Source organism: Hylobates moloch, unplaced genomic scaffold (assembly GCF_009828535.3).
Source record: "Hylobates moloch isolate HMO894 unplaced genomic scaffold, HMol_V3 SCAFFOLD_1, whole genome shotgun sequence".
NCBI classification, from domain to species: Eukaryota; Metazoa; Chordata; class Mammalia; order Primates; family Hylobatidae; genus Hylobates; species Hylobates moloch.
The window spans coordinates 16,427,982-16,440,105 of NW_026652276.1; positions in this window are offsets into that span (position 1 = coordinate 16,427,982).

The window sequence follows — 12,124 nt, forward strand, 5'->3', positions numbered from 1 at the left end:
TTACTTCTTGTGCATCTTTATAAAATACATGGATATTTCTATTCTATTTCTATTCTATTGAATAGAATAGACATCTTATTGATGTCAATAAGAAACAAGTCATTGAGATACCTGATGACTTGATATTTCCTTTAAAGTTCTTTAGTCAGGGTAGAGTATAGCTCTTTTGGTTACACTACATTAATAGAGTTTGATGCTTTGGGGGTTAAATAGGTCCCTTCAGTGAACTTGGATAGACCAGAAGAGTCAGCTCCCTGAAAATGCTTCTTATTCTATACATCAGCCAGATGGTGGAAAGTGCTCATTGTATAAAAGTGATGTCAATGAGAAAAGTGAGGATTTAAATAGAATAATTTAGTTACCTAAATTTTAAAGGGTTTACTCAAATACATGAAGTGAAGATGTACTCTCTGAAGTCATATCAAAATTTATTACAAAGCCTTTCTAGTATTTTTTCCATGATCTGTACTCCTTCTATTATTCTTTTCACATTTAGCTTAGGGAGGTGACCCCTCTGTTAAAATGAAATTATTCCACTAAGGAAAAAGCTAATCTCCTTCCCATCCAGTCAGTATTTCTAACCCTTCTGGTAACAGCGTGAAATGAAAGTCTTGGTAGAATGAAAACCATATGCTCCTCGTGATTTTTGCCTATAACAATGTAGATGTCGACAGAAGTCACACACATGACTTAGGGGTCATGGGGCAGCAGATGGTGATATGGGTGCTCCAAGATCCAACATACTCAGTAGCTAAAATAGAAAGAAAAAGTAAAAGATTTATGGTCTAATAATACACACACAAAACTACATTTATAGTGCCAAGGGGGAAAACTGGCAATAAATGAAATAGTCCCCTAGCAAGAGACTTGGGAATAGATCCAAACATCCCTCCATTGTTTTGTCCAACAGATATATTCCAGTAAAGATTTCAGAATACTATCAATGTATTCATCACTATACTAAAAATGATAAAAAGGTAAACAAGGATCCATATATTCTAGTGAATCAGACACCCCCACTCCAACCAACCATCTCTCTTCTTTGAATGAACATTATCTATACTTTTCAAAAGTCAAATATGTTTCACTCTCATAGTTTGTCCTAATTTACCACATTCAAACTGGATGCTTGCTCTCTGTATTATGAAATATCCAGTATAATTAAAAATAAAGTCATGAATATTTCATACTCTACCAAATATTACTATTTCATTGTTCAAATGTTTTTGCCTAAGAGTCCTTAAGAGTGGAGCCCTTCCTTTCTGTTCCCATGGCCCCAGCATATTGATTGTGTCTAGCCAGTGGTAGGGATTTATTGAATGAATGCATGACTACATATCTCATCTGGTGACATGTTCTGCACAAGTAGAAAATTCAAATTTATCCATATAATGAATATGAGATTGTCTTCTTTAAAATAAAAGTATAAATGGAAATTTAAATATAGAAGTAACCAAACTAAACTCCAAGTAAGTGAGGAAGAAAAATATTTCCAAAGGGACTCCATAGTTTTTCTAACTAAAAATGCAAAATAACCAGTTTGCAACTTACTAGAAATAATAAAATTGCTCCATAGGAAGACCAACTGAATATATGAACATAAGGATCATATTTATAGAAAACAGTAAGATTCTTCTAAGATACTGTTTTAGTCAACTCAGGCTTTGAAAACAAGATACAATTGACTGAGTGGCTTAAATAACAGAATTTTATTTTTCACAGTTCTGGAGCTTGGATAGTCCAAGATCAAGGTGCTGGCAGATTTGGTTCCTGGTCAGGGATTCTTTGCTGGCTTGCAAATTGTACCTTCTGGCTGTGTGTCCTCACATGGCTGGGAGGGAGGAGGGGAGAGAGAGAGAAGAGAGAGAAGAGAGACAGAGAGAGAGACTCTTCCTCTCCCTACAAGGACACTAATCCCATGACAGGGGCCCCACTCTTTTGACCTCTTCTAAACTGTATTCCCTCCCAAAGGCCCCACCTCCGAATACCATCACACTGGGGAGTAGAGCTCCAATGTATGGATTTTGGGGCAGACACAAAGATTCAATTCAAAACAGAGACCTAAAAAAGATACGGGAAATTATAGGAATTCCTTGTTCTTGAATAGGAAGAATAAATTTAATAAATAATTACTTCTTACTAAATTCACTAGAGTGAATGCAATTCCAATTTAAATAAAACTGTTTGGTAGGCCTTGAAAAGCTATTGGCAGAGATATGCTTGACTAAATATTAAAACATCCTGCAAAGCTTTATTGATTTTATTGTAGGATGGCACAAGACTTGATTGTGAATCTATAGAAGAGGTTAGAAAGTGCAGGGAAAATACATACAACTGTAGGTATTTAGCATATAAATATGTTATTGCATATTAATAAATAATAAAATAGAAAAACAGAGAAATGTATACATACACAATGAATTTTCACAGTTCCTTACATAAAAATAAATCTAGACACTTGCAACACAAAATATGGTCTAAGAACCTACAGCATCAGCTCATTAAATATGCAATTTGGGTCTTTCCCCAAAATGCCTGTCTTAGTCTGTCCAGGCTGCTATAACAAAATGTCATAGACTAGGTGGCTTAAATAATAGAAATTAATTTATCACAGTTCTAGAGAGTGGAGGTCTGAGTTCAGAATGTCAACATGCTTAGATTCTGGTGAAGGCTCTCTTTCTGGTGTCCTCATATGGGGTAGGGGAGAGAGAGAGAGAGAGAGAGAGAGAGCTAGCTCTCATAAAGTCACTAATCCCATCATGAGGACTCTACCCCATGATCTAATTACCTCCTCAAGGCCCCATCTTCAAATACCATCACTTGAGAATTTAGGGTTTCAACATATGAATTTGGGGGAACACAAACACGTAGTCCATAACATTATTCGAGTAAGGATCTGCATTATAACATATGCCTAGGTGACTGGGGGTACATATTAACATTTAAGAAAAACTGTTCAAAGAAGTTTCTCTGATGATGAAAACGGTATATATCTGCACTGTCGAAAATAATAACCATCAGTCTGATGCAGTCGCATGAACCTGTAGTCAACCTACTTGGGAAGCTCAGGCGAGAGGATTGCTTGAGCCCAGGAATTCAAGGCCAGCCTCGGCAGCGTAAGGAGACCTAGTCCCTGAGAAAATAAAATATAATATAATAGCCACTAGCTACACGTGGCTATTGAGCATTTAAACTTTGGTTAATATGACTGAGGAACCACATTTTAGATTTTATTTTAATTAATTTAAATTTAAAATGCACATGTAAATAATGGCTACCATATTGAACAATTTAGCTCCAGACATCTGAGATATTTGCATATAAAAACACCAATTTACTAAAAGAAACTTTAAATGATATTAGAGTGGAGATGGCCCATCTAAAGATAACTACAGATAAAGTTCGAAACAACTAAGTGATAACAAAGAAAACTGAATACATAAAAATGTAAAACATTTTTTAAAATTTATTTTTAACCTTTATTTTAGGTTCGTGGGTTCATGTGAAGGTTGATTATATTGGTAAACTCATGTCATGGGAGTTTGTTGTACAGATTATTTCATCACCCAGGTATTAAGTCTAGTACCCAATAATTTTCTTGTGTTCATCTCCCTCAAGTAGACCCCAGTATCTGTTGTTCCCTTCTTTGTGTTAATGAGTTCTCATTATTTAGCTACCACTTAGAAGTGAGAACATGTGGTATTTGGCTTTCTGTTCCTCCATTAGTTCAACCATTGTGGAATGCAGTAGGGTGATTCCTCAAAGAGCTAAGAGCAGAGTTACCATTCGACCCAGCAGTCTCATTACTGGGTATATACTCCGAGGAATATAGATCATTCTACTATAAAGATAAATGCATGTGAATGTCCACTGCATCACTATTCACAATAGCAAAGTCATGGAATCAACCTAAACACCCATCAATGACAGATTGGATAAAGAAAATGAGCTACATATACATCATGGAATACTATGCAACCATGAAAAAGAATAAAATAATTTCTTTTGTGGGAACATGGATGGAGCTGGAGGCTGTTATTCTTAACAATGTAAAACACTTAAGTAGGAAAAGATTATAAACAGTTACATATTTCTATATTTTATTATAAATAAACAAGAACACCATAGTACTAACAAGGGCAAAGAAAAGGAATGGGTCAATCATAAATAAGAAATTGAAATGGCAAATACGTACAAAAAATATGTTTAACCTTATAGTAATAAAATGAAAATTAAATCAACAATGGGTCTGAGTTTTTCATAATAGCTCATACTGGCATACATGTGGAGAAATGAATGGTTGTGTAAATGCACACAACCAAAATGTGAGGAAATCTGATACAGTTTCAATTTTTTAATGTGCACAGTCTTTGAAACAATAATTTTACTTGCAGGTCGTGATAAGTGTGCCAGACTGTATATTTGAGACTATTCATGGTTTGGAATAGCAAAAATGTTAAAGCTTCCTATATGTCTAAAAACAGGAGCTTGAAAGATAAGTTATTACATAACAATTAAAATTATACTATAGATCTATATTCGTTTATGTGAATGTGGGTATTGTGAGGAGGGCAAGAGCATTAGCTCTGAGAAGGAATCACTGGGCTGGTGTACTGCTTACCCTATAACCTAACTGTGTGACAATGGGAAAGATATATAATTTCTCACTGCCTCAATTTCTTTATCTGAAAATGACAATAATGATAGTATAAACTCACATTTATTTTGAAGATTAAATTAGTTATATGTAAAAGCCTATATAAAATAACTACATTTAGAATTTAATAAGTATCAATAAATGCTAGCTGATCTTTAATTTTAATTTTAATTTTAAGTTCTGGGGTACATGTGCAGAATGTGCGGTTTTATTACACAGGTAAACATGTGGCATGGTGGTTTGCTGCACCTATCAACCCATCACCCAGGTATTCAGCTCAGCAAGCATTAGCTATTTTTCCTAATGCTCTCCCTACCACCACCTCCTGACAGACCCCAGTGTCTATTGTTCCCCTCCCTGTGTCCATGTGTTCTCATTGTTCCGATTCCACTTACAAGTGAGAACATGCAGTGCTTGTTTTTCTGTTTCTGTGTTAGTTTGCTGAGGATAATGGTTTCCAGCTCCATCCATGTCTCTGCAAAGGACATGGTCTGATTTCTTTTTATGTCTGCATAGTATTCCCATCAATGATAGACTAGATAAAGAAAATGTGCTACATAACACCATAACTGATATTTTAATATATGTAACAATAGTAATAAGAAAGTACTTGGAAAGATAATCAGCAATAGGTCTGCCTTTGCCAAGTCACCCATTAGTTCATGAGTGGCCGTTTAACTTCCTTTGCTACTTCTCTTGAAATACTGTTTCATCCTGTCTTTCATGACATGAGATTATTCTGTTTTTCTTCTTATTTCAATGGCTTCTTTCTCCTGGTCTCTTTTGCTGACTCTCTCCTCTGATTAAGTTCCAAATGTTGGAAAGCTCTAGATCTCAATCTTGGCTCTCTGTCCTTTCTCTATGCATATTTTCTTCCCGATCCTTCAGTCTAAAAATGAAAGCCACCAGTCACTTAATATTACATCGACTGGATACATGTCATTGCAAATATGTACCACCATTTGAATGATCTTGTTTACACACACATATGTAGGATATATTCTTACTACTGGTAATTTTATTAGTTTCTCCTTACTAAGATGCAAGCCCCATGAGAATAAGAACCTTGCACGTGCTTGTTCATCTTTGCATCCCAGCATATGGATCAGTGTCTTGTACAAGAGTTCTTGAAGTAAAATTTATTGAATAACTGTATTACCTAGGAAATAGTATCTTTTAGAACATGTGCATACATACAATGCTTTTGCATAAGCATAATATTCACAATAACAACAGTAATAGCAAGCACATACACAATGTTTATTATGTGCCCTACTTACATTAACTGAATCGTTTGATCACTACACTAACTTTAAGAGATAGGCACTTTAATTCTTCTCATTTAAAAATTAGAAAATTGAGGCAAACAGAGTTTAAGTGATTTCTAAGGCTATGCAACTATTACACGTAGAGGAAAATGCATATTACAGAAAAAAAGCATAATTTTGTTTACATTTGGCATTTGTCTATTTTTTATTTAAAAATAAATATCTGTGTTCCTTAGTTCTCCCCAATAGGTGTACACTATTTTTACAATAATTTTATATGGTGATTTTAAGGGCAATGTAAAATCCTATCTTCACAAAACTCCCCCTGAAAGAAGAGCCTTTGGAATCTGTGGGTTTCCACTTATTTTTAAAATGAGAAGGCTGGGTCAGGAGGATTTGTGAAATAGAAATGCCTCCAATGCATTACCAAGTTGTCAGTATCTGCAACAAAGAGATAAAAATTCAAAAGTAAGTACGAGTGTATTGGGCAGATAGGATTTGGGGGAAAGTAAGAAAGGAGGGGATTGCAGGTGGAAACAGAATCTGCCTAATGAAAATATTTAAAACAGAGTTTAGGAGATGATGTCCTTCAGGTTTGGGGGCAGGCTGGTTTTCAGTGACTGGCTTCCTTGATGCTGAGCCAAGTCTTGCCCACTTTTTCAGCTTCTGTCACGTAAAATACTATAGCCCGTTTCACCTAAATGGGGATGCTGTACTTTTCTTTAAGCTCACACAGAGTTAATATGTATTTGAAAATACCCATCAGTAATTAGAGAACAGTGGAAGAAACAAATGACAGCTGCAGCCTACAATATATTCTCCAAGTCTATTTCCTCACTTCATTTAGTTAATTCAAGTATAGCAATTTGAGGGAATTTTAAGGCATGTGAAGTGGTCACGAGAAATTGATTACTAAAGTAAAACATGAGGATCTAATACTCTCAAAACTTGATAGTCAACAAAGTAATAAATTCACAATTATATTCCTCTTTGTCCTGATTTTTTAACTCCAGGTTGACTATAAATTAAATTTAAGGTGCTCTTGGATAAAATTTCAATTTAATTGTTCTGTAGTACTCTCTATGTGGCTGACCATTATTATGAGGTCAAATTTAAATACAGAAACGGGATTTTGGAGATAATCTAGTCTAACCCCTTCGTTAAACAGATCAGGAAATCAAAGCTCAGAAAGTCAGGCAGCTTGTCTAGGAACACAGCACTGATTCTTCGGGTATTCAGGAATCGTTTCTTCTAGTGTGTAACACTTTATCTTCATTCATAGATCTTTTCCTTAGCTCTCTTTCCAGGAGGTTAAGAAGAATAAACTACTGGATTTCAAATGGAAATTAAGGAGTAAATTAAGGAGTAAACTGAATTTTGTACAGAGAAAGAGGCACTAAAATATCCATTGGGATATGAGACGGATTAGGCTAGCCTTGGTAAAATTGTGAAGTGGTTTTCCAGAGACCCCAGGAATCTCTAACTCCATCCTACTCCCTCAGCCAAGTGCCTCATGCCCTCTCCTTGACTCCTGAAAACTACAAACTACAAACAACAAAACTAATAACAGATTGCCAAGAGACAATCTGTTATTGGTTCCAATTTTGCACTCATGACTTCCTGTATTTGAGAAGCTTTTCCCCCAGATACCTGTGCATCTATCTTTGATGCTTCCTCCAACCTCTTTCCTGAGCATCACCCCCAGACACTGTCATATTGCCCAGTTGGCTGTAGAGCTAGATTAAACCAGGGTTTACATGATGGCTTTAGTCTTTGTTAGCTGTGTAATCTTGAACAATGATTTAATTTCTCTGTGGTTCAACAACCTCATCATTAAAGTTGCAATAGTACTTACCTTACAGAGTTGTGATAATTAAATGAGTGAATATTTGCAAGATGCAAAACATTAGCTCCTATTACCCTATTTATTACCTTTTTAATTTTTGAGACAGGGTCTCGCTCTGGAACCCAGGCTGGAGTGCAGTGGCATGGTCATGGCTCTCTGCAACCTCTTCCTCCTGAGCTCAAACAATCCTCCCACCTCACCCTCTAGAGTAGCCGGGACTAAGGGCATGTGCCACCACATCCACCTAACTTTTGTATTTATTTAGTAGAGATGGGGTTTCCCCATGTTGCTCAGGCTGGTCTCAAACTCCTGCAATCAAGCAATCCACCCTCCTCGGCCTCCCAAAGTGCTGGGATTATAGACATGAACCACCGCACCCGGCCTTTATTACCTTTCATGTATCTGTATTATGTTATCTTAATATATTTACTCATTTATTAATTAATTTATTGTTTACCTCTGCTGTTATGATAAAATTCTAAGAGAGTAGGGAACTTGATTTTCTCTTCTTTTTCTTTTTTCTTTCAAGACAGGTTCTTGCTTTGTGAACCAGGCTGGAGTGCAGTGGTGTGATCACAATCACAGCTCACAGCATCCTCAATTTCCTGGGCTTAAGCGATCCTCCCACATCAGCCTCCCAAGCGGCTGGGACCACAGGTGTATACTATTATGCTCAGTTAATTTTTAAAACACTTTTTGTAGAGGTGGGGTCTTACTATATTGCCAAGGCTGGTCTTGAACTCCTAGGCTCAAGCAATCCTCCTATCTCAGCCTCGTAAATGATTTTCTTTTTCAGCTTATATCCCAAGTATTCAGAAAGTTTCTTTGCAAAGAGAAGGCCCTCAATAACTATTTCTTAAGGAGCCAACAGTTATTTACATTTCAGTGGGCACTCAGGTATGTCCTCAGGGCCCATCAGCCCCAGCCTTATTTTTTTTTTTTTTTTATTTTACTTTAGGTTCTGAGATACATGTGCTGAACGTGAGGGTTTGTTACACAGGTATACATGTGCCATGGTGGTTTGCTGCACCTATCAGCCTGTCATCTAGGTTTTAAACCCCACATGCATTGGGGATTTGTCCTAATGCTCTCCCTCCCCTTTCCCCCACCCCCTAACAGACCCCGGTGTGTGATGTTCCCCTCCCTGTGTCCATGTGTTCTCATTGTTCAACTCCCACTTATGCGTGAGAACATGTGGTGTTTGGTTGTCTGTTCCTGTGTTAGTTTGCTGAGGATGATGGTTTCCAGCTTCATCCGTGTCCCTGCAAAGGACATAAACTCATTCTTTTTTATGACTGCGTAGTATTCCATGGTGTATATGTGCCACATTTTCTTTATCCAGTCTCTCATTGATGGACATTTGGGTTGGTTCCAAGTCTTTGCTATTGTAAATAGTGCTGCAATAGACATACATGTGCATGTGTCTTTATAGTAGAATGATGTATAATCCTTTGGGTAAATACTTAGTAACGGGATTGCCCAGCATCATTTTTCACCACTGAATGAAGCTCTGTTTTGTTTAAAGGTGTTTCAGGCCTCAGTAAGGAATACTGTGGAAAGTGTTGCAGACTTATCTGTACAGGCACAACCAATTCTGTGTCTACATGAGTGACCTCTGAGTGCTGAGCAGAGTCCTTTCCCCAAGTAGTTTTCCCACGTGAACCACAATAGTTTCTGGAATTCCATTCTTCTCTTCACTTAAGCTCAGTCTTTACCAGAGGTTCACTAAAATACTCAATGCAAGATATCTGTGTTCATATACATGTGAATTCTAAGTTCTAGGTTATCAACTAGTTTAATCATTTTGCTAGTAAATAGGACTCTGACAATAAAACCAAAGCTTGTGGTTATAATCACCTAGTTACTCTGACCAGTGCTATGTAAGTATCTAGACAACAGTACAGGCAAAATGATAGAAATGAAATATGGAGGCAACATTGCTTATTAATTTTTTTGCTATGAAAACTTTATATTTTTAAAAATTTTTTCAACTTTTAATTTTTCTCCATTCTATGTCTGAAATAAATGAATATGGAACAGAATGCCAAACAATCAAACAATATATAGAAAGCCATGCCTTGGGAAATGAAATAAACTAGCCTTAGACAAAAGTCAAGGATGAAAGAAAATCAACTGCTTTCCAAGTTTAGATCACGTTTGACCTAAAGTCTAAGAGACTAGCAATAGATCTGAAGGAAGCGCAGATAATCAGGCCAAGCATAAATATCACTAGAGGTAAGGAAATGCGAAGAGCTGATTTTGGAAGTGAAAAAAAAACTTTTAAAGCCATGGATACCCAGCAGCTATCTAGTGCAGGCACTACAATCAGTTCAATAACTGCTGCTAATTGAATAATGTATAGCATAGAGGTAATAGGATTTTTGCTTCTTTCTTCCTTACTTTCTTTTTCTTTCTTTCATTTTTTTCTCTTTCTTTCTTTCCTCCTTCTTCTTTATATTATTGTTATTATTATACTTCCTATGGCCATACGAATTTAAAGCACATTTAAATTAATATTTATTTTGTGCTCCACCAATTAAGTAAAAATAAAACAAATTTTTGTGACTGAGTTCTTTCTGGGCATCTAGTGAAGAGGTTTTGAGATGAGGGGGAGAAAGAATGCAGAACTAGCAGCAGATAGACTTGCTCCTTCATATATTTTGCAGTTTAGATTAGAGCTTGGAACAGTCTAGAGATTTTTGTTAAATTTTCACTTATATACCTGATGATGTTTAGATGAACCATTTCAATAAACATGTGTTTCTCTTCCCTATTAATAAAATAGGAGCTATAAATTACTTTGTCTACACAAACAAAATAAAACCATATTAAAATTATGAGACTATAATTATAAGAAAACCATATTATGTTAAACCACATAACATAAAGCAGATATATAAAATTAATGTTTCCAATGTCTTTATTTTATAAGTAAAGAACATGGCACCACAAAAATTTGTGATTTGTGCAGTCTACCCATGATCAATCTGTGGTAAGATTCTAATTTTCTCACTTCCAGTTTGTTGCTCTTTCTCCCAGAGAGAAGACCTGGAAGAACAGAGGCTTGAGTAGATGTGACCAAGCTTCTACTTCTTCATCTAGAAAACAATATTTTGTGCTCAGGTGTGTTCCCAGGTACATTCACCTAGAAAATCATGTAGTGAGAAGCTTACTGCAGTGTATGTAATTGCATGTACATAAAGAATCATCCATCAGTATCCACAGGGAATTGGTTCAAAGACACCTGCTGATATCAAAATCTGTGGATGTTCAAGTCTCTTACATAATAAAATGGTGTCATATTTTCAGTATTTTAAAATTTTTACACATATTCTTCCATGTACTTTAAATCATCTCTAGATTACTTATAATAGCTAATACATTATAAATAATGTGTAAATAGTTGTTATACTGTATTTTGTATTATTTTTACTGTTGTATTGTTTTTTATTGTTTTTTGGCTAATATTTTCAATCCATAGTTAGTCGAATCCACAGAGAAATACAAATGGCCAGCTATATTCTCAGAGGAAATGCACCACCATAATTTTAAAATCTACCCATTTGTATGTTACGGTAAAATTATACTAAGATACAGGATTTGAAGAGAAGTGGTTTTTAGTGATGCTCTAAATTTTATTTTATAATACAATCAGTGTAGAGAATTCAGCATGGATGTACCATTAGCAAATAGGTAGTAAAAATCCAAATAAAAAATAAATTCTAAAAAGTTAGTAAAAGTCGAATGTAATTACAACTGATTTATAGTACAATATTTACTTTGAATGGAAACTCTTATCTCATTTAAAATATTCAGGGCATTGTGTATAAGGATTAAAGTTTTTTATCCATTAAAAGAAAACATGCAAATTGCAGGATGCTCTAATAAAGAAAAACGAAACCCCAAATGATAAATGCACACAGCCTATTTTAATCTGAGGCCCTCTGTGAAAGGTTATGCATTTACTTTTATAAAAAGAAATAAATGTACAATCATCTAAAATCATCTAAAAAAACACCTTAAACTACTTACAGTATCTTTAATCTGGCTGTCTTCCATTATTTTCTCAAGGATTTTTTAATGGAAATGTTTTGCTATGAAAATGCATGTGAATTTTGACAGGTTATGTTTTAAACCCATTAAAAGCTATACTGTTCTCCTTATACCCAGGTCCTAAAACTAATAATCATATGCAACAAATAATTTATAAGTATGAATCTATTCTCACACTGCCATAAAGAACTACCTGAGACTGGGTAATTTATGAAGAAAAGAGGTTTAATTGACTCACAGTTCCACAGGCTGTCCAGGAAACACGGTTGGGTAGGCTTCAGGAAACTTATAATCGTGGCA